Source organism: Nicotiana sylvestris, chromosome 2 (genome assembly GCF_000393655.2).
Source record: "Nicotiana sylvestris chromosome 2, ASM39365v2, whole genome shotgun sequence".
NCBI lineage: Eukaryota > Viridiplantae > Streptophyta > Magnoliopsida > Solanales > Solanaceae > Nicotiana > Nicotiana sylvestris.
This window is the reverse complement of record NC_091058.1, coordinates 110932048-110956973: the sequence shown is the minus strand read 5'-3', so window position 1 is coordinate 110956973 and position 24926 is coordinate 110932048.

Sequence of the window (24926 nt, the reverse complement as noted above, 5' to 3'; positions counted from 1 at the left end):
ACGAGTAAGAGTTCATCTGGGGCCATTATAAACAGAGTCCCTTTGGGCTTGCGCATGTGGTGGAACGACTTGGAAGAATCAGGGCGAGATACAGTCAAGATATACTTAGGAAACTTGGTTGGATTATTGGACATCGATCTGCGAGGGGACATTATAAGCGCTTTAATTTCATTTTGGGATCCAACACACAATGTATTTCATTTCTCAGACTTTGAGCTCACACCAACGCTAGAGGAACTGACAGGGTACATCGGATGTCCTAAAATCCCTATGAGAGAACAATATCTTATTGCACCAAGGACCATGACCATACACAGGTTCTTAGACACCGTGAAGATCCGCAGAACTGTACACAACCCAGAGTTATCAGAAGGTTTTTGTAGTTTGACATTCCTGTATGACAGGTACGGTCATCTTGGAGGGTTCAAAATTCCCGAGAGTAAGATCTACAGTGGGAAAAGCCGGCTGAAATGGGAGAGACATAGGTGTATTGCTTTTATGGTAGCCTTTCTGGGTTTTCTGGTATTCCCTAGAAAGGATGGGAAAATTAACATACAAGTCGCTGGGGTCGTCAGCACTTTGCTCAAACAAGATAACAACACTCTGGCACCGATGATAATAGCAGACATCTTCCGCGCTCTCACTGTTTGCAAAACCGGAGGAGGTTTCTTTGAGGGTTGCAATATACTACTGCAAACGTGGATGATAGAACACCTATGTCATCGCCCTCAATTTCTGAAATATGGGTCATCACAAAAGACTTGTATAGAAGAGTTTTCCACAAGGGTCGACGGGTTCAGCCTGCCAGAAGGGGTCGCTGAATGGGTCACTCTGCTGCGTTCTGTCTCAGCAAACCAGATAGAATGGGCATTTGGGTGGATACCCATAGATGAGATCAGCCGCCAAATCTCATTTGTTTTTGATGGGTCTCCAAAGTATCCAGCCCTATGCACCATACAGAGTATTGAGGTAGTTGGGGCGATGCCAAATAGTCCCAAAGGAAGAAGATCTCAGTAGCCAGGTGGTCGAAATCGGGCCTGGTGGGTAGTTCCCTGAAGCAGTCGTTCGGAGAATCTAGAATGAATGTCAAACCCTGAAAGTAGATACTTGTGTACAAGACCGGGCCAAAGGCGAAGTGTCGCCAAAATACCTCACATGGTACAGAAGAGAGCTTGAGCACCAGAGACCAGCTAAGAGAGCTCACATCCAAGACTTTGTAGGTAATGATGTAAGGCATGGAGAAATCAAAGAAGGAGAACATGAATGTCATGATCAAGAAAGAGTTATGTTAAGTCTCTCTAGTTCTCCTAAAGAAAAGAAAACGCCTCAAATAGTTGGCAAAGCATGAGCAGAGAAAAGAAAATGGAGTGCTTAAGGAAAGTTGAACCCATTCTATTATAACATATCCAACCTTAGTTCAAAAGACTTCATTAAATTCTAAAAAATCCCTACGTTATTTCAAGCCGAGTGATCTTACATTAATAGTGATCTACATGAGGGGCAAGCCTATGGTACTTAAAGCCATACTTGCGACATTCTTTGATAGAGATGAGTGAACCTTTCACAAATCTTTGAATTGACTGCTATATTCTTAAGTGAGATATGCAAATGGAGAGTAGAGTAGTAGGAGTGTAGGATCCACAATGAGCTACATAAAAGAGCGAGCTTCCTTAATGAATAAAGTCAACTCTTAATGCTCAAGTGTCACATTAGAACTGTTTGTGCTTAAAAGTTTAACTTATTGCCTTGTTGATAATACATAAGTGGTATGGGTAATTGTTGGTCCCAATTGATGTATGATTGATTCACCTTTGATTAGCCGGAATGGCTCTCAACTTATGGAGGTGGGAATTACCTTTTGCTCGAGGACAAGCAAAAGCTTAAGTTTGGGGGAGTTGATAAGTGAGAATTTTGGCTACTTATTAGCTCCTTTTAGCATTCATTTTAGTCCAAAAGTGTCTAATTATGTTCCCAAAAACTGATGAATTATGCTTAATTGCAGAAATATTGGAAGATGAACTCCCGAGATAAAATCCAACTCAAGAAGGAGTAATCTGAACTTAAGAACAAAAAGGGGACAAAAGCTCACAAGTTCGTATCACAGATTATCATCTGCGGCCGCAGAGTGTGCAGGAAAGGCCACCAGAAAAAGTTGCAAAGTGTGTCCCGCACATGGATTGTGCGGCCGCAGAAGGTGGGTCAAGAGAAAAGTTAAGAGAGTTTGCATTTAAAGACCATCAAAAGTGCGTATCGAACAATTATTGTGCGGCTGTAGAAGAAGAGCTATGCGTCCGCGGTTACAATTGTGTGGACTGCAGAAGAGCAAGGTGCGGCCGCAGTTACAAATCTGCGGACCACAAAAAGAATGTAGTGCGGCCGCAGTCCAGAATTATGCGGCCACAGAGTTCCAATCTTGTCAAGTTGAAGAAATGTGCGGACCGCACATGGAATTGTGCGGTCGCAGAACCTCCCAAAGGGCATTTTTGTCCGAATTTTCCAGTCATGTATAAATAGATGAGTTTCACATTTTTAGGTTAACTTTTGACATCAATAGCTACAGTATCCGTTTCTCTTTACTTCTTTTAGTAGTTTTTCATATTTTGGATATTTTAACATAGATTTTATCATTTTAATTTTGCAATATGAGTTTAATTAGCATTTCTTCTTCTATTTCTTCAATTTCAAGCATGAGTAGCTAGATTCTTACTAGGGTTGTGACCTAACCCTAGTGTGTAAACCTTATAGGTGATTAATTTTATGCTTGTTTATGAATGGGTGTGTGTTATGTAGCTTGGTATATGCTTTATTTGTGGAATTAATGGTTGCAAATATTAATTCATGCCTATTTGACTTAGTCTCTTCTTGAGAAAAAAGGACCTAGTCTAGGTTAACCTAGCTAACAAGATATTGGGTCAATTGAGAAATTAACTAAACCAATTAAAGGGTTTAACCTAGAGATAGTAACAACAAAAAATAATTTCTTAGTTTCATTTCTTAATCTTGCAATCTTATTTTAAATCAGACCTAGAAACAACCCAAATTTGTGGAAGTGTAAATTGAGATACTTCAAGCTCATACACTATAATATATACTCCTAACTCCCTGTGGAAAATTGACCCCGACTCCTTGTTGGGTATTACAATTGCAATCAACTGTTTCATAACCTTGAATAGAGGTGTGACTATGACGAGATTAACATGCTGGCTTCGAAGAAGGAAACTGTGAAAGCGGAGCTCGCATCGGTCGAGAACCAACTCTGGGTGGCAAAGGACAAAGCTGATAAGTGATCTCAGCTGAATGATGATCTTCGAGCACAGCTGAGCTCGGCCATAGCAGAACGGGATGCCCTCGGAAGGGAATATGAAGCACGGAAGTTCAAATTGGACACAACCTCTACTAATGCCGAGGAAATGGTGGCCCATTACAAGGCCGATATGGAGGCAGCCGAGACCTGCCTGAAGACAAAGGCTGAGTACGTGAAGCAGCTGTCATGTAGAGATACCCTTGAAGAGATCCATGCCCAAGGCTTCGACCTATCGGTTGAGATCGAGAAGCTACGAAGCTCGAGGCTGAGGCAAAGGAGTTCTACGAGCCTGGGGGTGCCGAAGGCTCTGAGGGCTCCGACGGTTCTGGCGATGAGTCAGGCCCCGGTGAAGACCAGACTTAGATGCCTTAGTACTTTTTCGGTTTTTCTTTTCCTTATGTATATTATTTTATTTATTTTGAGGCTGCTTTTATTGGGCCTTTGTAAATATATTTCGGAATATATATTTGAAATTTTCCCTTTCTGGCAACATCGTGCCTTTACTTTTTCTAGCATCTTCTTGCAATATCAATTCATGTAATGTTTTTGATGCCTTAGCATAGAATCAAATATAGTTATGGGGCATTCATTTTTTGGAGGTCAGAATGGAGCCTGACTTCAATACAACTTTGTTTGCTCGTGGCTTCGAAACCTCAGTGCGACCTGAAGTTTCCAAGATGCTTAAGTGCTTTTAGATGATGCTTTTTGCCGAGAGTAAATTTTTAGCAGGTTTCGAATGTTTGTAAAGGCCTTGCTTTCTGATTATGAGCTCGGACGTCTTTGAGCCATTTTTAGTGTGGCTATAACCTTTTGTATTTGGGAACCACCTAATAGGTTTTCATTTCTAAAACCTAATCCGAGGGCAATGACCCCTAGTATTCGAGGTCGACCTCGTGAGGGCTCGAATACTGTTGATACAAAGTGAACGATCATTGACTCTGGTTTGAAACCATTCTTCAAATCTAAGGTAGCACATTTTACTGTTGCCTCGTTAAAAACCTTGCCGAAAAATCCATTTTGGGACAAAATCGGTTCAAGGGATAAAGAGTGCAACGCATGATTTCAAACCTAATAATCACATCCGTCCTTGGCCATTTACCTGCAAGTGTTTGTCCGACTTATAACATGATTAAAGAGTAATTGAGTTCATACCTTAGCAGTAATACCGCTTTAAGTGTGCCATGTTCTGGTTGTTCGGTAATTGTACACCGTTTCCGGCTTCGAGTTTGTACGAGCCTTTTCCAGTTATTAAGACGCTCGATATGGTCCTTCCCAGTTCGGTCCTAGATTCCCCTCATTTGGGTTTCTAGTGTGTAATATCACTTTCCTCAACACTAAGTCCCCAACTTGAAAGTGTCGGATATTGGCTCTTCGGTTGTAATACCTTTCTATTTGCTATTTTTGGGGGGCTAACCAGACCAGGGCGACCTTCCTCCTTTCATCCAATAGTTCCAGGCTCGTGATCATGGCCTTGTTGTTTGGCTCTTTTGTACGTATTAAAACCTGAGGCTTAGTTCTCACACCTCGACTGATATCAATGCTTTAGCTCTGTAGACCAATAAAAATGGGGTGGCTCCAATGCTAGATTTTGAGGTCGAACGGTATACCCATAGGACTTCGGGCAGAATCTCCTTCTATTTCCCTTTTGCATCGGTCAACCTCTTTTTTAGGTTTTGAAGTATGGTCTTGTTTGTTGATTCTGTCTACTCGTTCCCACTAGGGTGATAAGGTGTTAATAGTATCTTCTTGATCTTGTGGTCTTCGAAAAATTTATTTACCTTGCTACCAATGAATTATTTTCCCTTATTGCAAAACAACCTCGGTCGGTATCCCAAATCGACATATTATGTGATCCCAAATAAAGTCAATGACTTTTTTCTCCCGTCCTTTTCGAATGCCTGAGCCTCGACCCCCTTGGAAAAATAATTGGTCATGAATAATGTGAATTGAGCTTTACCGGGTGCCCATGGTAGGGGACCGATAATATCCATTCACCACTTTATAAATGGCCACGGGGACAAAATCGAGAGGAGAATTTCTCCTGGTTGATGGATCATTGGGGCATGTCTCTGGTAGTCATCGCATTTCTGTATGAAGTCCTTTGCATCTTTCTCCATCTCAATCCAGTAATAGCCGACCCTAATCATTCTTCGAACCAAAGATTCTACCCCCGAATGGTTCCCGCAAGTGTCTTTATGAATTTCTCTCAAGGCGTGTTCGGTCTCTCTCGGTCACAAACATCTGGCTAGTGGGTCGTTGAAGGTTCTCTTGAATAGTTCCCCTTTGACAAAGCTAAATCTAGCAGCCTTGGTATGCAGGGCTCTCGATCCTTTGGGATCTGAAGGCAATTTTTCGGACTTCAAGTAGTCTATATACTTGTTCCTCCAATCCCAAGTTAGACTTGTTAAGTTTACTTCGACGTGGCGACCTTGTATCACCAACTTCATGAGCTGCACTACTATTCCCGAACTAAATTCATCAGCATCGATCGACGACCCCAAGTTAGCTAGAGCATCGGCCTCACTGTTATGATCTCGAGGTACATGTTGTAGGGTCCGTTCCTTGAATTGATGCACTGTTACCTGTAATTTGCCCAAGTGTCTTCGCATTTGCTCTTCTTTTACTTCAAATGTCCCGTTTACTTGTTTTACCATGAGAAGGAGTCGCACTTGGCTTCGATCACCTCGGCCTCAAGGCTTTTAGCCAATTCTAGACCTGCAATCATGGCCTCATACTCGGCCTCATTGTTAGTCAGCTTCACAGTTCGAATAGATTGCCTAATAACATTTCATGTAGGCAGTTTTAATACGATGCCAAACCCGGACCCCTTCGCATTCGAGGCACCATTTGTAAAAAGGGTCCAAATTCTCGAGGTGGTCCCCGAGGTTAATAATAATTCCCTCTCGACTTCAGGAATTAAGGCCGGTGTAAGGATAGCCACGAAGTCTGCCAAAATCTTAGATTTTATGGTGGTTCGGGGTCGATATTCGATATAGTACCCGCTAATTTCGATGGTCCATTTGTCCAACTTGTTTCATGATGTTCCTCAGCGGGTGAGAAGTTACGACACATATGGGTGGCATTGAAAGTACTGCTTTAGCTTTCTGGAGGCGCTTAGCAAAGCGAGCACCAATTTTTTCAGGTGAGGGTACCTTGTTTCGGCCTCGCCTTGAGTTCTACTAGTATAGTAAATAGGAAAATGCGTACCTTCTTCCTCCCAAACTAAAACTACACTTACTGCTACCTCGAAAACTGCCAAGTACAGGTACAGTTGTTCGTACGCATTCAGAGTGTAGAGACGGGGCGGACTCGATATCTACTGTTTGAGTTCTTCCAAAGCTTGTTGTCATTCTAGAGTCCAGGAAAAGTTATTCTTCTTTTTTAACAATGAGAACAACTGATGGCTTTTGTTAGAGGACCTCGATATGACCGAGCCAGGGTGGCTACACAGCCGGTCAGCCTTTGAACGGCCTTGACGTTATCCACCCCGGTGATGTCCTCTATGGCTTTGATTTTGTCGGGATTGATCTTGATCCCTCGATTGGACACCATGAACCCGAGGAATTTTCCCAATCCGACCCCGGATGTGCACTTCTCTTCATATTGTATTTTTTCAGTATGTCAAAGGTTTCCTACAAATGTTTCAAATGGTCCTTTGCTCGTAGGGACTTGACTAACATGTCATCAATATAAACTTCCATTGATTTTCCTATCTATTCTTCAAACATCCGGTTTACTAGGCGTTGATAGGTGGCATCAGAGTTCTTTAATCCAAACGGCATTACATTATAACAGTAGGTGCTGAATTTAGTGATAAAAGAAGTCTTTTTTTATCATCCGGGTCCATCTGAATTTGGTTGTATCCAGAATAGGAATCGAGAAAGCTGATTATCTCATGTCCGGCCATCACGTCAATCATCCGATCGATGCTAGAAAAAGGAAAAGAATCATTAGAGCATGCTTTGTTCAGATCTTTGTAATCTACACACATTTTTATTTTATTTCCTTTTTTAGGTACTACTACTACGTTAGATAACAAGTCTAGGTATTTAACTTCCTAAATGGACCCTATTTTAAGGAGTTTGGATACCTCGTCCTTAATGAATGCATTCTTGACCTTGGACTGTGGTCTCCTCTTCTATTTAACCGAATGGAACTTCGGGTCCAAACTCAGCTTATGAATGGTTTTACAGGGGGTTCCCTCTTATGTTAGGATGGGACCAAGTGAAACAGTCTATGTTAGCTTTAAGAAAATCAATGAGTTTTTTTCCTAAGCTCGGAAGTTAACCCCGTGCCAATATAACTTTCTCTAACTCATATTGACTTGCTCCAACTCCTCGACCATCAATTTGGTGGTGTCGGTGATACACTGAAATTACACTTAAATAAATAGTGTAAGGTGGTCGGTGTCAAATATAATAACCCAACAAGATTGGGGTCGAATCCCACAAGGAATAGGTGTGAAAATGTTACTTGAATAGTGTGAAACTTGACTTAAGTCGTAATTCTACTCCTTTAGCTTAAAAAGAGAATAATATAATTATGAATTAACAAGAGATCTATTTTGCTGTGAGAATGTGATTAATTTGATTAAGGAAACTAAGTTTGTGTCCCCATCAATAAAATATAATGTTATCGGTGTTAATATGATATATTTCTAATGGAAGGTCCTTTGATATGAAAATGGTTTCTAAATGACTACCCAATATTTTTCAATAGTTGGGTAGTATTTCCTCTTTATGATTATCCCAAATATAAAAGATTTGTACTTAAGAATAACCAATTTATGCCAAGTAGAACTCACTTATTCCTAAGCGATTTTATTAAACAAGGTTTAAAGCCTTGAGTTCTTGATATTCACTTCTACCAAACTCTAATCCACTTTTCCAAGTAAAGATAGAGTAAAATGGAATGAGTCAATGTTTGCAACCACCGACAATAAATAAAGCATAAGAAATGAATAAATATCAACCAACCTTTATATATATAATCAGTGTTACACTCATTAACATTACACCCATTTAGGGTCCACAACCTTAGTATTTAAAACTAACTACTCATATTAGAATACAAAAATAAAGCAATAACTAAAGTCATAACGCTTACAAAGATACAAGATTCTCTCTTCAAAAGCTTCCAAAATAATGGTGTATTCAATGCCTTGAATGTGGTCTCTTTTTCAGACTTAATGACCCACAAATATCCTAGTAAATCTATTTATAGTGGACTAAAGTCAGGGTCAAGATTGGACAAAATTGCCCCTGCAAAGCCCTTCTGCGACCGCATAATGGTCACAGACCCTGTATGCTGTCCGCATAATTGAAACAAGTGTTGCATATTTGCAGGTCATTAAGCCGAATTCTCCATCACATTCTGATTATGCGGTCCGCATAGCAATTATGAGACCGTAGAATTCATCGCAAAAGTGTTAAGCCAAATTTACCGTTTGCGATTATGCGATCATTATGCGTTCCGCAAAAGTGCTATGTGACCACATAATGGACCGCATAGTCTTCTCTTCAGTTCCCAAATGACTGCTTCTGTCTGCGGTGGGTTTGTGGTCCGTACATCACTTCTGTGGTCGCAGACCTACTACATTTCAGCCCTTTTATGGATTTTTGACTTATTTTATATGTTTTTGGTTCTTCAAGTCTCGTGCACTACAAAACACCAAAACTTTATTAGAATTAACTAAAAATGCTTTGAAAGACTAGCTAAAGTCTATGTAATTAGTATTAAAAGTGCCGAAATTCTATGGCACATCAACACCCCCAACTTAGACTCTTGCTTATCCTCAAGCAACTAAAACAAAATTATCCTATCGTATACTACTTCTATTTCCGGTATACCACAAAATAATATTGACTATAGATGGTTTTGACTATCAGCTAACAAGCATGTAACTTCTTTTATTTACCCTTCATGGAAGACAACGATCATTTAACAATTCGAATAATCAACTTGTGAACTTCAAGCCTCAACCAAAATGACAGAATGCCACCCACAACTAAGTGTGCACTTGTATTCTACTTCAAGAACCTAACTTCTGCTAAATCTTGCAATCATGCGTGCTCACAACAAAGAAAATCTCCAACTCACACATATGTACAGGGGATGCAATCAAACATTCTTGCACTTAGAACGAAAACTACATGCTACAAGTATCAGTCCATATGCTTACCCTTATTTGAAGTTGCTGCTATCTCAGGAATGATTGGCTTTAGATCACCAAGGACTTTTTACAGGTTGTAATGTAGGCTTCGGGATGGGTTGGATGAATATTTGGGAATGTAGTGGCTATACCCTCCTTGAACTCTACATACACTTTGCTTCTTTACTACATAGCACTTATTGACCTCGAGTTACCGACATAGAACCACCTCAAAGTATTTCTTCAGTTTCTATAAGACTCCACTCCTTTTCTCGAGCTACGTAGCAGTTATTACAATTGTTTTTCTTTTTGGAGCTTGAGTTTCTTTTTTGTTTTTTTTGTTGTTGTTTTTTTCACACAGTATTCAACCTTACCAATTTCCACTTTGTACCGGCACCCCCAACTTAGGCTTTTAGCCTTATTCTTAATCATTCAAGGAGGGATGGGTTCAAAAGAAGAAATTATTTCACAAGGGGTAAAGGTTTGCAATGGTAGCCAAATAAAAGGTTAAAGGCTCAACGGGCGTAACTAGGGTAATTGATGTACCATGGAGGTCAATTTGGTCAAAATTAGCTAGTAGTCACAAAGAGGGCCTAAGATCATTTCAGTGCCCAATCACTAACCTGAGAGTTGCACTAAGAAACCAACCGGGCAAGTTCTAGACATCGGAAGTTAAGCATATGCATTATTTATACAAATCCTCACTCACAACACATGAACTGTTTGACTCAACATAGTTTCATCCCTCAAGTGAATGCAAGGAAACTCAAAGCTTTCATTACATGATATGTAAGATTCTGAGTAAGCATAAAGTCAAAGAGCGAGCCTCAAGTTCACAAGAATGACTAACTATATATATATATATATAGAAGGAAGGGTACCATTTATTCACAAAGATTCATTACATGCTTGAAGCTAGAACAATCAACACCAAATAAGTCAAAACATTCCATGCTATTGTCGTGGTTCTACTATTACACCCTTAGAAAAGAACCCGGTGAAGAAAAACCAACTCATTGCTAACTACTAATCTATACTTACTAGAGTAAAGAGTTTATGTACAATTTTCACACAAAATATGACTATCCCACCCCCAACCAAAAAGCATGTATTGTCCCCAATGCATAGAGAATGTAAAAGCGAAGTTTAGGGGTTTCCTGGGGTACACTAGGCACTCGAAGGGGCTGAAGCATCCAGGGCAGCTGTGGGTAGAATCTCGGACTGTGTGGTGGTCTTTGAGGCTATAGGAGAAAGCTCCACCTACTGTGAGGCTGGGTCTGGGACCTGGGAGCTGCTAGCTTTTCCCAGTGAAGGTTGTGTGGTCGAAGTGGAAGATTCCGAACAAGAAGTTGAGGCACAAGTTGAGGTGCCAATTGTTGTTGAAGCTGAAAAAATCCCAGAAGAGGGGAAAATTCAAGAAGTGAGCCGAGAAGAGGGTAAGGAAAACGTGAAAGAGATACCAAAAACTCCAGCACTAATTCCTAGACCTCCTCCGCCTTTTCCTCAAAGACTTGCTAGGAAGGTTGATGATAGAAAACTTGAGAAGTTCTATGACACTCTCAAGAAATTATCGCTGAATATTCCATTTATGGAAGCATTTCAAGATATGCCAGGTTTTGCTAAGTATTTGAAAGACTTGATCGCCAAGAAGAAAACCACCAAGAATGAAGCGGTTCCATCATTGCAACAACCACCATTCAAAAGAAAGAAGACCTGGGAGATTTTACCATTCCATACACTATTGGGGTGCGCGATTTTGTAAGAGCTTTTTGTGATAATGGGGATAGCATCAATTTAATACCTCTTACTATTTACAAGCAAGTAGGGTTAGGTGTGCTGAGGCCTACAAGTATGAGGTTGCAGATGGCCGATCGTTCAATAAAGAGACTGGTGGGGATTGATGATGATGTTCTTGTGAAAGTGGAAAAGTTCCTCCTCCTCACCGACTTTGTGATCCTTGATTGTGTTGTTGACAAAGAAATCCATATCATCTTGGGGAGACCATTTCTTGCTACTGGAAGAGCACTTATGGATTCAGAATGAAATGAGATCAAGTTTCGAGTTAATGATGAGGAGGTTACCTTTCAAGCGAGTAAGGGTATGAAGTTGCCACATGCATATGAAAGCATCTCAGTCATTTATGTTGTTGATGAGGTAGAATACACAATCGAGATGAAGATGGAAGAACAATGATTTGGTGAGGCGTTGGTAGCTATTTTAGTGAATTTTGATGGTGAAGACATGGAGGGGTACATGGATTCGGTGAATGCATTAGAAGGACTTAGGTCCTACACTATGCACCAAAGAAACTTTCTCTTAACTTAGAGAATATAGTCCTTCCTCCCGCCAAGCCTTCAATTATTGAACCACCACAACTTGAGCTCAAGCCACTTCCACCGCACTTGAGGTATAAATTTCTTGGCTCTAATAAAACTCTACCGGTAATCGTTTCTTCTTTGTTGAATGATGTGCAGGTAGAACACTTGTTGAAAGTCTTGATGGAGCATAGGCAGCCATTAGGTGGACAATAGCGGACATACCAAGGATTCCCGACGAAATTTGTGAGCACAAGATACAATTGGAGCAAGATAGCAAACCAAGGGTGGAGCATCAAAGAATTTTAAACCCTTCCATGCAAGAGGTGGTAAAGAAATAAATCATCACATGGTTAGATGTCGGGATGGTCTACCCCATTGCCAATAGTTTTTGAGTGAGTCCGGTGCAATGTATGCCAAAGAAATGAGGCATGGCCGTGATTCAAAACGACAAAAATGAGCTCATCCCAATGAGAACAGTGACCGAGTGGAGATTGTGCATGGACTACCGGAAGCTAAATAGTGCTACTTGCAAGGACCATTTCCCTATGCCTTTTATTGATCAAATGCTTGATGAGCTAGCGGGAAGGTCATTCTATTTCTTCTTGGGTGGATATTTTGGCTATAACCAAATCAATATCTCCTTGGAAGATCAAGAGAAGACAACATTCACATGCCCATAAGGGACTTTTGTATTTAGCTGTATGCCATTTGGGCTATGCAACACCCCGGCTACTTTTCAACGGTGCATGATGTCAATCTTCTCAGACATGGTGGAAGATTTCCTAGAGGTTGTCACACCTCCTTTTTCCGCCCCCGCGAGGGCATAGGAGTTTTTCCAATTAAAGGACAATCGAAGGGGATTTATTTGTTTATTTCAGAGTCGCTACTTAGGAGATTTAGGGTATCCCAAGTCACCAATTTTAATCCCGAATCGAGGAAAAAAATGACTCCATATTACAATCTGCGTACCAGAAATCCGGATAAGGAATTCTGTTAACCCGGGAGAAGGTGTTAGGCATTCCCGAGTTCCGTGGTTCTAGCACGGTCGCTCAACTATTATATTCGGCTTGATTATCTGATTTTATACAAATATGAACTTATGTGCAAATTTTAACTTTTTACCGCTTTCATAATTATTATTATTATTTTTTACAAGGAATTGCAACGTTGTAAAAATGTATCTCGAACCGCGTTACAATCATTGTACCCGTGGTCATCGACACACTTTGACTCCGTTGAGATTTAGATTTGGGTCACATCAATGTGCACCCGAGTTTAAGAAAATTAAATTATTAAAGGCGCGCCTAAAACGACTAGCGTATCATCTACTTTGTGTAGGGCCGTGGAATTTTGCTAAACGGTCCATACCGAAGTCTAAGCAATTTTAAAGCAAATATTTACTGAGGGCCCCGCAATTTTGTATTTTTATTCGGCGAGGCTCATCTCATTCTTATTTTTTAAAGGAATTTGCAACGTCGTGGACATGCATCTCGGACCACGTCACAATCAATGTACCCGTGATTAGAGACACATTTCGACTCCGTTGAGATTTGGATTTGGGTCACATAAATGTGCACCCGAGTTTAGGAAGGTAAGATTTATTAAAAGACGTGCCTAAAGCGATTAGCGTATTATTATTTTGGGTAAGGCCATGGAGTTCGCTAAGCGGCCTATCCCCAGTTCTAAGTAATTAACACGTACATTTTGTGAGGGCCCCACAATCTGTGCGTTTTATTTGGCGAGGCTCGTCTCATTTTTATTTAAAAGGATAAACCTACAGTGACTACATTTTTTCTATTAAGTTCGTCTCTAAAATAAAAGAAAATCTCTTAATTAATTACATGCTGAAAAACGTAACTTATTAGTTATTAGTTTACGGCTAATGCGGATGGAAAATTGCGATCGAGTTTGTACAAAGAAAAACTGCTTTCATTCTATGTTCTATTATTCAATAATACTAGAACATGAGATTGACACGCCATAATATCAAAACAAATTAACTAGTATTTGATTAATTTAAACTAACATTATTAGATGAAGTTATACATATGCAACCTCACTACTCATTAATCAGTCAACTACATTTTTATACCAAGAAAGGAAAATTATATTCAAACACAAATCTAAACAGGAGGAATTCAACAGGAACAAAGCCTGACTAATATTTCATTTCGCTTCAAGCCGAGAGTGTACAAATGTGTACCTGGAAATGGCAGTACAAGAACAAAAGAAGGAGGAGTCAGCAGCAGTAATAACACAGCAACAACAGATTCAGCAACACCGCAAAACCAGTAACAACCAGTAGAATAACCCAGTAACAGATTGAAAACTCAGCAATACCAAAGTGCAATCGCAGTCAAAGCAGAAGAGAGACGGATACAAGATGCAGTGGTTTACTGACTTTGAATAACACTCGAGAAAAGGCAAAACGGAAATTATTCAAGTGAAAGTTCAAATTGTTTTTCTCTTTTACTCTCTAACACTCTTGAAATTTTCCAGAATGTATTACTCTCAAAAATATTCTCCCAATAATAATCTCTCTAGAAGATAATCCTCCTTATCCTTCTTCTTTTCTTATGTCAATAATGAGTCTTATTTATAGCAAGACTCTTGTCTTGAACCTCTAACCCAAAATATTCCCCCAATGACATGCTTTGTCCCCGCTAATTAATGTTTTATTTATTTTAAACCTTTGTCCCCCATGCCTACATGCTTTGTCCCCCCACTACATTAAATAAATATATCAATCCCAACCCATTACATTTTGTCCCCCATGTCTAACATAAACAATTACAATATTCCCCCACTACATTATGTCTTGTCCCCCATTATATTAAACAATTATATCAAACCCCACCCCATTACATTTTGTCCCTCATGCTTAACATAAAGAATTATTCAAAATGTTCAATTACCAAACTACCCCTCCGACCTTATTGCAATTACCATTTTACCCCTGAACGTACTGCAATTTACCAAACTATCCCATCAGCTATAACCAATTCACCTAATCAATCTCAACCAAAATATAGCCAATATGACCAATTTCTCAACAAATTCAACAACAAATCATATGAACACAGATGAACAACATCAAATTAATGTGAATAAATTAACCATATTGGGAACCAATCCTGGTTAACTTAGACCAAAAATGGATGAGCAAGGAAACAACAATATTAACAACACAATACATGATTCAAACTAAATCAACAAATCAAAAACCAAAACATAAACTAACATTAAATTACCGGATGAAATTCAAACAAAGATGAACATGAATTAAATCTATTTTAAACAACAAAAATGACAGATTCAAATGATTTAAACAACATTAACAATTTCTGAAAAATACATAACAACACATGAAACAAACTGAAGAAATAATTAATTAAACTTCAATTTGAATCTAACAATATTAAAATAACAACTTCACATGAACAAACTGAAAAATTAACAAAACAACGAACATGAACAAAACAAAAATCAAACATTTACCGATTTAAGATTTGAGAATATCAAAACAAAATACGGATAAAAATGAAACTCAAAACCCACTAACCGGATCGAAACGACGAAGAACTTGGATGAAAACAAATCTGCTCGGAAACAATTGTCGCACCAAAATAATTCGAATCGGCCCGGAAACTTAAACAAAGACGAAGCTCGATGGAGGGATGTGGACGAAGCAAGCAACATCGACGTTCATGGCTGCTTGGAGAAGATGGCGACGACGAAGGCTATTTAGCAGATGGTCATTTAGTCGACGACACAGGCGGCCATGGGAGGCGAGGTTGAACACAGAAGCAAGAAAAACGCAGCAGCAGCCCACGATGGAGAAGATGCAGCCGCAGCCATGGGAGCTCGAGTTCGAGCTCGATGAAGCTCGTCCATGGCTGGACGTAGCAGAAGGAGCAGCAACACGAAGAGAAGAAGACGCAACAACAGTGGTAGAGCAGCATCACAAAACAGTAGGCTCGTTTGGTCTTGACGACGGGAAACGGGGAGGGGAAGGCTGTTGCTATGGCGAAGAAGATGGTGAGGGGCAGCCATGGACGAGCTCGACCTTGAACTCGACTGGGGAAGACACTGACGAGAAGGGGTGGTCATGGTTGAAGGTGGAAGACGACGCAACAGTATGTGTGTGTGTACGAGGGTGTATGCGTGAGTGTGTGTGTGTGGCGTGAGGGGGAATAGGCGGGGCAGCCATGGGCGAGAAAAGGTGTTGCCGGATGATGGTGGAGCTTGTCATGGATGTGTTGCTGTGTGTGTTGGAGAAGGAGAAGGAGGGCAGCCATTGTTGGCTTTCTTGAAGCTTGAGGAAGAAGAAGGAAAGAGAGGAGGGGGGCGGATGGGTAGTGTAGGTTTAGGGTTTTGTTCTTTTTGTTTTGTTTGTTTTTTGTCAAATGTAAGATATGAGGTGTTGGGTATTTGGGTTATGGACTGGGTCGACCCGGTTTAAAATGGACCGGGCCATGGGGAAGGTTGGGCAATTTTTTGGGCTTGTGGTTTGAAATTGAAGAAAAGACCCAATTCCGATTTTCTTTATATTTTTGCTCTTTTTTTTTATTCTTTTATTTTCTAAAACTAAATTCTAAAAATCCTTAAATTATTATATAGAAGTAAATTAAGTTATAAAAGCGCAAATTAACTCCCAATAACAATTAATGCACAATTAAGTAATAATTAAGCATAAAATTGTATATTTGGACATTAAATGCTAAAAATGCAAAAGATGCCTATTTTTGTAATTTTTAATTTTTGTAAAACAAACTCAATTCCTAAATGCATAATTAAATCGTAAATGCGCACGTGACACATATTTTTGTATTTTTCTTAATTAAAGTAGAAATAAACATGCACATACAAATACAAACAATACAAGAAAAATAACACAAACATCCTCAAAATTGCACACCAAGGAAAATCGTTTTATTTTGAATTTTTTGGGAGTAATTCTTTCATAGGGCAAAAATCACGTGCTTACAGCTGCCCCTCTTTGCCCGAAGACACGAAGGGTTTTCGTGCAAAGATAAAGTGAGCGATTTTTGCCCATCTGAGTACTCCATGTGAAGCATTTTTTGAAAAAGATTTAACCGAACCTTTGCTTCAAAGGTTTCCTACATATCCTGGGCTGAACAGGAATCAGGTCAATGTAGTTCGGGAAGTTTTGGTAGCTGGGACTATCGTGAGACTACAATGTTACTGCTGTTGCATGCTATTACCATTGCTTACCGATCTCCTTGTTACACCGTGTTTAAAAGAAAACAAGAAGCTAGGCTAGGCTGCAACTTGTTCTTGTTGCCTTGCTTTCTTGTCTGCTTGCGTTTCTTCCGGTGCTTTTCTTCCGTGAATTTGGGGACGACACTGACCCTTTGCTTTTCTGAATACTAGTTTTCATCATTTTGTTCGGTCCGCTGGGGACATGGCTTTCTTCATTAAGCTTTTCGGCGGTTCCTCTGGGGATACGACTTTCTTCATCAAATTTGCTATGCTGGGCATACTTTAATATTCACAAGCCGTTTCTTTCAAGACGCGTCTTTTCTTCCTTTTGACTCATGCGCCTGAATTTGTGCTGGGACCTCTTGTTGCAACCTTCTGCTTCCCGGTGCTGGGGATTTTTATTGTTTCCTGCTGGGGATTCCTGTTGCAACCTTCTGCCTTCCGGTGGGGTTACTGATTTCAAAATCTGAAGTATAAGACTCAAAAGTATTCCTCTCGTTATACAGGTGGGCGCCTGAACGCGAAAATATGAAATGTATGCCCGCATTATACTAGTAGGCGACCTAGAAAAGAAATAAAAAGACAGAAATGTATTCCCGCATTATACTGGTGGGCGACCTAGAACAGAAATGAAAAGACAGAAATGTATTCCCGCATTATACTGGTGGGCGACCTAGAACAGAAATGTATTCCCGCATTATACTGGTGGGCGACCTAGAACAGAAATGAAAAGATAGAAATGTATTCCCGCATTATACTGGTGGGCGACCTAGCACATGAAATGTAGAACAGAAATGTATTCCCGCATTATACTGGTGGGCGACCTAGAACAGAAATGTATTCCCGCATTATACTGGTGGGCGACCTAGAACATGAATGTATTCCCGCATTATACTGGTGGGCGACCTAGAACAGAAATGTATTCCCGCATTATACTGGTAGGCGACCTAGAACATGAAATGTATTCCCGCATTATACTGGTGGGCGACCTAGAACAGAAATGAAAAGACAGAAATGTATTCCCGCATTATATTGGTGAGCGACCTAGAACATGAAATAAAAAAGACAAAAATGTATTCCCGCATTATACTGGTGGGCGACCTAGCACATGAAATGAAAAGACAGAAATGTATTCCCGCATTATACTGGTGGACGACCTAGAACAGAAATGTATTCCCGCATTATACTGGTGGGCGACCTAGAACAGAAATGTATTCCCGCATTATACTGGTGGGCGACCTAGAACATGAATGAAAAGACAGAAATGTATTCCCGCATTATACTAGTGGGCGACTTAGAACAAAAATGTATTCCCGCATTATACTAGTGGGCGACCTAGAACAAAAATGTATTCCCGCATTATACTGGTGGGCGACCTAGAACAGAAATGTATTCCCACATTATACTGGTGGGCGACCTAGAACAGAAATGTATTCCCGCATTATACTGGTGGGCGACCTAGAACAGAAATGTATTCCCCGTATTATACTGGTGGGAGACCTAGAACATGAAATGAAAAGACAAAAACGTATTCCTCTCGTTATTCAGGTGGGCGCCTGTCTTCAACAACAACTTTGAAAATAAAATCCTATTTGAGGGCGGATGAACCCAACATATCCTATTTGAGGGCGGATGAACCCAACATATCCTATTCGAGGGCGAATGAACCCAACATATCCTATTTGAGGGCGGATGAACCCAACATATCCTATTCGAGGGCGGATGAACCCAACATATCCTATTCGAGGGCGGATGAATCCGACATATCCTATTCGAGGGAGGATGAATCCGACATATCCTATTCGAGGGAGGATGAACCCGATATATCCTATTCGAGGGCGGATGAACCCGACATATCCTATTCGAGGGAGGACGAACCCGACATATCCTATTCGAGGGCGGATGAACCCGACATATCCTATTCGAGGGCGGATGAACCCGACATATCCTATTCGAGGGCGGATGAACCCGACATATCCTATTCGAGGGCGGATGAACCCGACATATCCTATTCGAGGGCGGATGAACCCGACATATCCTATTCGAGGGCGGATGAACCCGACATATCCTATTCGAGGGCGGATGAACCCGACATATCCTATTCGAGGGCGGATGAACCCGACATATCCTATTCGAGGGCGGATGAACCCGACATATCCTATTCGAGGGCGGATGAACCCGACATATCCTATTCGAGGGCGGATGAACCCGACATATCCTATTCGAGGGCGGATGAACCCGACATATCCTATTCGAGGGCGGATGAACCCGACATATCCTATTCGAGGGCGGATGAACCCGACATATCCTATTCGAGGGCGGATGAACCCGACATATCCTATTCGAGGGCGGATGAACCCGACATATCCTATTCGAGGGCGGATGAACCCGACATATCCTATTCGAGGGCGGATGAACCCGACATATCCTATTCGAGGGCGGATGAACCCGACATATCCTATTCGAGGGCGGATGAACCCGACATATCCTATTCGAGGGCGGATGAACCCGACATATCCTATTCGAGGGCGGATGAACCCGACATATCCTATTCGAGGGCGGATGAACCCGACATATCCTATTCGAGGGCGGATGAACCCGACATATCCTATTCGAGGGCGGATGAACCCGACATATCCTATTCGAGGGCGAACGAACCCGACATATCCTATTCGAGGGCGGACGAACCCGACATATCCTATTCGAGGGCGGATGAACCCGACATATCCTATTCGAGGGCGGACGAACCCGACATATCCTATTCGAGGGCGGACGAACCCGACATATCCTATTCGAGGGCGGACGAACCCGACATATCCTATTCGAGGGCGGATGAACCCGACATATCCTATTCGAGGGCGGATGAACCCGACATATCCTATTCGAGGGCGGATGAACCCGACATATCCTATTCGAGGGCGGACGAACCCGACATATCCTATTCGAGGGCGGACGAACCCGACATATCCTATTCGAGGGCGGACGAACCCGACATATCCTATTCGAGGGCGGATGAACCTGACATATCCTATTCGAGGGCGGATGAACCCGACATATCCTATTCGAGGGCGGATGAACCCGACATATCCTATTCGAGGGCGGATGAACCCGACATATCCTATTCGAGGGCGGACGAACCCGACATATCCTATTCGAGGGCGGATGAACCCGACATATCCTATTCGAGGGCGGATGAACCCGACATATCCTATTCGAGGGCGGATGAACCCGACATATCCTATTCGAGGGCGGACGAACCCGACATATCCTATTCGAGGGCGGACGAACCCGACATATCCTATTCGAGGGCGGACGAACCCGACATATCCTATTCGAGGGCGGATGAACCCGACATATCCTATTCGAGGGCGGATGAACCCGACATATCCTATTCGAGGGCGGATGAACCCGACATATCCTATTCAAAGGCGGATGAACCCGACATATCCTATTCGAGGGCGGACGAACCCGACATATCCTATTCGAGGGCGGATAAATCCGACATATCCTATTCGAGGGCGGATGAACCCGACATATCCTATTCGAGGGCGGACAAACCCGACATATCCTATTCGAGGGCGGATGAACCCGACATATCCTCAAAACTTGGAAATGTCTTACTTCCAAACTTGCTGGGGATTGTTTTGCTGGGGATGAATTTTCCTTTTCTTCCTTACCCACTCTGGGTTGTCCGACCCTCTTGAAACTTGGTCGAAACTCTGTCGAGGATGCTTTTACATCTCGATGATCCGCTGGGGATAACACTGTGAACTGCTGAGTAACCCTGCTGGGGATAACACTGCTGAGGATAACTCTGCTGAGTAAATATGTTATCTTACTCCTTCCAAAACTACTTCCTTTTAAGTAGGATGTTTCATTCCTCTGCAAACTACTTCCTTTTTTTTTTCAACTAGCTTCTTCCTTTGAAGACTACCTCCCTTAAGACTCGTTTTGCCTTTCCCCGAAAGGAACCGCTGAGGATACCGATCTTCTCCAAACTTGTGTTGGACTCCTCGAAACTGCTGGGGATAACACTATCGGGGAATTATTTACTTACCTGTTGGGGGATTCTGATTCCTTCAGAACTAGTGCTTTACTCTTCGGAAGGCTGTTGGGAATGATACTGGCCTTTTGCTCTTTCCGAGCACAAGTTTCATCCCTTTGTTCTGTCTGCTGGGGAACAACTTCCTCCATTGAAACTTATTATGTTGGGGGCCACACTGGTTCAAAGACCACTTCCCTTGAAATTGGTGTTATCTTTATTCTTCCCTAAATAGGTACCTGACTTCCAGAAAATTTTCTAAATGAAAGGAAAATTTTATGCCCCAGTTTGATAATCTTTCTTGTGGCATGCATTTTTGTCATCAATGCCATTTCCTTTACCTGTTTCAAATCAAACAAAATTTGTTTTCCTTTTCTCCTTCCTTTCTCTTTCTCCTTCCTTTCTCTGCATTCCACAACTTGTTGGGGATGATATTATTTGTTGGGGATAATCCCTTTCTGCTGGGGATATCCCTTTTCTCTCGTGGCATGGCTCGGAAACTTGCATTTTCCCGACCTTTTATTCTCGCATGAATTTCCCAAATCATGCTCATTGCTCTCTTTGTTCGTCCACGGGCCTTGGCCTTGAGGTTTAATAACCTTTGATTTTGGCAAGGATATCCCTCTTGACACTCGTTGATCCTTTTGTCAATCTCCTTTTGCTGGAGATATCTTTCTTGACACTGGCCTCGCGCTTGTTCCTTGCTGACTATACCACTTGGATGTACTAGCCAGATCTCATCTTGCATAATTGTAAAGTTGATGGCATATTTTGAAGTCAATTCTCACTTGTTCTGACCAAACAGACTCTACTGGGGAATTTTTCTACGAAAGGAAAAATAAAAGGGAACATAATAAAAAAGACAAAGGAAAAAAGAAGACTCTTTAACAAAAGAAACTATAAATAAAAATCTATCAAACGCAGATACCGACTCTAATGGTCATGATGTGCACATGTGGCCTATCCTCCGCCGTCAATCATCTTTCAAGACCTTCAATTGGCAATTCCCCATCTGATTCTCAATCTTATTCGACTTGTAGTGCCCGAAGGGTTTTCACTATCAAGCCTCTCTCATTTTGGTTTCTCTCTCAGCTTGCATCGCCTTATGGTGTCCGTAAAGATTTTCACCGATAAGACTCTCTCATTTATATCACTTTCCAGTTGGGGATTTGGAGTGTTGCTGGTATGACTCTCTCTGCTGGAGATTAGAGTCCTTTCTGCTGTGGAACAGAATGTTATGTTCACCGGTAAGACTCTCATTTGTCTGACTTGGCATCTTTTGAAGACTGATCAGAAGGTCTTTCTTTGGACCGTAATGTGGGTTTTGGATAGACTAGAAAGAAAGGGTATTAAAGGCTCAAAAACAAATCAGTTTGGGGTTCAAAATTACAACCTTCGGAACCATATTTGTTTACAACAAGCGCAACCCTTGCCCCAGTTTCTTGCTTGGGGATTATTTATTTATTTATTATTATTATTATTATTATTATTATTATTATTTTTACACCATGCACACTATTCACACTATGACCGAGCCGTGAACGCCTACGTATCCTCTTTGAGGAATCAGGTCAAACGTAGTTCCCAATTCCTCTTTTTCATTTGACTTTCCTTTTTTTTTTGTTAGCATTTTTCTTTTCTTTTCTCTTTATCATCTTTTCTCTTTTTTTTTTTCTTTCCGTTTTGTTGTTTTCTTTTCTTTCTCTCTTTTTTTTCCATGTTTTGTGTTTCTAACCTGTTGTTACCGATTCCGAATAAGGGGTATGAAAGAAAAATAAATAAGGCTCCAAAGGGGTAACGAAGGATAAAATGTTTAGGTAGCAGAACAAAATGCCTTCGTCATTCCAGTATTCAAAACATGCCCAGTGCAAACAACACATTTAAACAAAGATTTATAGCCTCTTCCGATGGTGCTGGACTTGACAATTATATTCACACATTTGCTTTTTCCTTTGTCATTTCTAAAGCATCGTTGGGCGACACTCTCACTCTCGACCCTCATGCCAATTTGGCGAATCTTTTTTTTAGCGGTTTTCTTTGTGTTTTACTTGCCCTAGTTCCGTATGACTCGAGCTCCGAATAATCTCAAACCGTCCTTATTTCTTTTAAATGTTCTGATCGCCTTTCCGGGGTTTTATGATTAACTTCAAAGACTAGGCCCAAACTGTGTGCACATGTCATGTCACTGGAATCGGCGCTGAACAAAAATGATAAAAGGACTAAAAAAAATGACTAGAAATAATAAAAGACCGGATTTTGCAATAGACTACCGGTGAAATGGTTTGAATAACAAAACAGACGAAGCAAACCAGAATAAAATCCTAAAATAGCCTGGGCAAAACTTAAACAAACCGCTATGACAAAATGGAAAGATAAGAAGGTTTGACACAAGACAATATTCGGATTACAACCCTAAGAATAATCCGGACAACAGAAATGACAACAAAATAAGCCACCAAAAGCTTCTCTCTTGCTAACCAAGGAACGGAGCGTCCTCCCACTTTATCAAAACTGGCATCTTAGCCACTGAGCTTTGCATCAATACTGCCAAGACCATTACCAGCTTCAATATTATCAACCTCCGTTAACAAGTCCCCAATAGGATTCGAGTGCTTCTGTCATCAGGCCTGATCCCCGCAAAGTATGCTTTTGGATCTTGTATTTCCGGCTTACCACAAACCAACCACCTTATCTTTCTTTGTGATTCAAAACAGAACAGGTTAGAATGGACTCGGTCGGTCCTCATTATTGACAACATTTTTTTTTTCTTTTTTCTTCTTCTTTTTTTTCTTCTTTTTTTTTCATTTTTTTTCTCTTTTTTTTGTTGTGGTCGAATCTTATGGAGATTGCCTTCGTATCATGACCCCGCATGAATCAGACCTTGCGTAGTTCGGACCAATAAAAGATAAACAATACCAATTATTTTTTTTCAATTTTCATATTAAAATAAACTGGGTTTCAAAGGTTTGAAGATGACCTACAAACTCGAAAATCAAACAACCCACATATTCTAATTAAAGATTTATAACCTCGAAACAAAAAGGCCAGCTTCCTTTCCCCGTTTGACAAATGCAACCAAACGGCTATTTTTGCAAATGTAGCCCCTTCCAAATCTCACATGAATTTTGAGGTCGGGGAGGATTATTTTGACACTTTACAAACTTGTCCATTCTTTTACGAAAATAGCCTTTCGACAACTGAAAGATACTCTAAGGCTATTTCGGCAAGAACGGTTTAAGACGCGGCCGAAGCTGGCTCGGCTTATTTTGACCAAAAGCCCAAACGGTATTCACCTGACCGCTGACTCTTTGTTTTTTTTTCCAAATTACAATAAAAACCTGGTGTTGCAAACACGGCCCTTCAGCGCCTCGGGGACGAAGATTTTTAAGGCTGTGTGGGTCAACTGGACCAAAATCCTAAACATGACCTAAAAGGTGGTTGTTTATACAAAGTCAGCCTTCCGGCGTCCCTTTCGGGAACATTTGGCTATTTTTGACAAAAACAGCATCACCCGACTTATTTATGACTCTTTTTATCATTTTTCAAAAATAGAAAACTCAATATTGCAAACACGGCCTTTCAACGCCTCGGGGACGAAGATTTTTAAGGCTGTGGGGGTCAACTAGACCAAATCTTAAACATGACCCAAAAAGCGGCTGTTTATGCAAGGTCAGCCTTCCGGCGTTCCTTTCGGGAACATTCGGCTATGTTTTGACAAAACAGCGTCACCCGACTTCTTTATGACAAAATTAGAATTTTGACATGTTTTTTTTTCTTTTTATTATTATTTATTTATTTTTGGCTATTTTAGCAAAAGGTGGGATTGGACCCGATGAGGGTTGCCTACGTATCTCACATCCGGTGAGAATCAAACCCGCGTAGTTCGGG